General features: G+C 47.3%; 1 pseudogene; it reads right to left on the bottom strand.

Moving 5' to 3' along the window:
- Positions 1-357: 357 nt before the first annotated feature.
- LOC102433973 lies at positions 358-2320 on the bottom strand (annotated as a pseudogene).
- Between the last annotated feature and the right edge of the window lie 120 nt (positions 2321-2440).

Here is a 2440-nt window from a genome sequence, read left to right as displayed (position 1 = left end):
TCTTTGGATAAATATCTAGAAGTGGAATTACTAGATATAACTATGGCTGAATTCAGTAGTAAAATAATTGTATAACTGTTTTGCAGACATAAATACAATGACTGTTTGGACTTTGTGCCTTCTTACTTAGAAGACCTTGTGAACAAAATATTGTTCCATCTCGTTGTTTGAAATCTAGAGTTGCTGTTGTTGATTTAGAGAAATTTAAATATGTGTGGAAGGGTGTTATGGTTTTGTCTTTGTTATAACGTTTGTTTTAAAGCCTTTTTGTCTGGTATATATACTGTTACCCAAGATGTTTTTGTTTGTTTGTTTGTGTGTGTGTGTGTGTGTGTGTGTGTGTGTGTGTGTGTTTGCTTGTTTCTGTTTTCATGAAATATATCTTTCCAGGAGGCATCTCATCACTGGGACTTGTAGGTTCTCTTGATTTTCCATAAGGCTCTCACAACTCTGTGTTGAGAAGGTGTTCGCTTCCTTTCCGCCTTCGATGTTCCTTATGTTTGCTTCCTTTACCGTCTCCTGCAGCACTGTCGCTCTCCTTCTCTTGACTTTGTGCTATGCTTCCGATTGTGGCTGTCTCTCATTGGAAGCTTTTCTGGAGAGTTGCTACCACCTATGTTTCGACTTCTACGACTTTGTCCACCAGAGTCAACTTCTCTGCGGCCCCTTGTCAAGGGAGAATTCCTGATATGAAGTGGTGAGAAGCTCTCTGGAGGCCAGTTCTCTCCATTTGCTGACGCTCGAGGCTGTGCTCCAGCAGCATAACCTCTGTCGTATTTTTCATACCACTCTCTGTATTTTCTCTCCCACTCTCGGTAATGCTCGTTTTCAAATGGGTCTCTAAAGTCAACACTCCTCCCATAATAAGCTTTTCTGTCATATGGTGGTGGAACTTTACTGTATCTATTAAAATGTGCACGTCCTGTTTCCCCTTGTGGTACAGTCCGTTTATTTGGAGACTGTCCCCTAAATGCTTGAGGGGACCTTGTTCTCGAAAAACATCGCGTACACAGTGGTGACCTTGACCTAGACCGATGATATCCATGAGGTCTAAACCTTGGGCGGTCATTTTGACTCTTGCCTCTGCCCCTTCTGGGGTATGGGTGTGATCGCGAATAGGAACGAGAGTGTGAGCGGCTAGGTGATCCAGAATAAGAAGGTGAGCGCATTGAACCAGATCTTGATTTAGAGTGAGTGGAAGGACTTCTGGAGTATGAGGAACCACCATAGGGATATGTAGACTCTCCTTTTAGCCGTCGCTGCTCTCGGTAGAATTCTTCCCCGGGTCCAAGTGGCGCTTGTGTTGTTGGGATGGTATTTGAATGAGCAGTCTGCACTCCTGATGATACCCAAGGCGTCAACAAATTGGCTGGCGCTGGAGGGAACCCGGGGGGAGGGACGCTATAACCAGCAGGTGGTGCCTGTCCAAGCAGAGATGGGGTTCCAAGCACAGGCACCGGGTAACCTTTCTCCTCCACAAGGGCAGTCATTGCTATGGAAGAGGTTCCCTGTGAATGTTCTGAGGCAAGGGCTGTGGCTGGCACTGTTTTATGTTCGGAATCCCGGAGAGGCCCATCTGACTTTTCCCAGTGGACTGATGTGGAGACCGTTGCAGTTATATCAGGTACAGGCACTGGGGTGGATGAATTTCCGGGCACAGCAGGGGCTAAGGAAGACTGATTAGAAGTGAAGGAAGATAAAGAGGGAGCCGTGTGGCCTGAGGAAGACGTCACTGGAATCCTCAGAGGATCTTGTTGTCTTGATATTGGAGATCTCAGCAGAGGCTGTAGATTCCGCTGAATGAGAGGTCTCGGAGGCGGTATCCGGGGTGGTGGTGGGGGTAACTGGTTCCGCAGTCTTTTTGCATAACCACCAGTTCCATTGGTGAAGTTAATAACAGCCTGTCGCAAGAATTTATTGGCAATTAAAGCATCGGGAGAGACATCATGTTGATGACACGTGGGGCACGTATGGTCCTCTGATTCCAAGAGCGCTGTTCTGATACACTCATCACAGTAGCTGTTTGCACAGCAGGGAATGACAGCGGCATCAGTCACGATGTCTTTGCAGATGGGACACAGCAACTCGTCTGGGATAGGGTCGTCCTTTTCAGAAGACGAAGAGGGCTCCTCCGGTAAGAAAGGTGGCCTTTCTTTCTTCCCAATTGCGTATGCTTCTGCCTCTATAGTCGGTATTGCATATGTTCCAGTGTTGGTGAGCTTTGCACCTTTCACGTTAGGATCTTTCACTTCCACCATGAAACTTCTGGGGATTCCAGTGCTCCTTTTAATCCTAGGACGAGGTGAGATGCGTCCGCCCCCTGTTGGAGCAGTTCAGATTATAATACCCGTCGTCCCCCCCCCCCGGAACCGGTATAAATGGGATGTGTAGACTTCGAGCGATCTTGATGCATTTGCAGGGGCCTTGAGCAGGCCAAATG

The sequence above is a fragment of the Myotis lucifugus genome, unplaced genomic scaffold (genome assembly GCF_000147115.1).
Source record: "Myotis lucifugus unplaced genomic scaffold, Myoluc2.0 scaffold_4249, whole genome shotgun sequence".
NCBI lineage: Eukaryota > Metazoa > Chordata > Mammalia > Chiroptera > Vespertilionidae > Myotis > Myotis lucifugus.
Note: the sequence above shows the minus strand (reverse complement) of the source record. Positions and strands in the feature narration are given on the sequence as shown.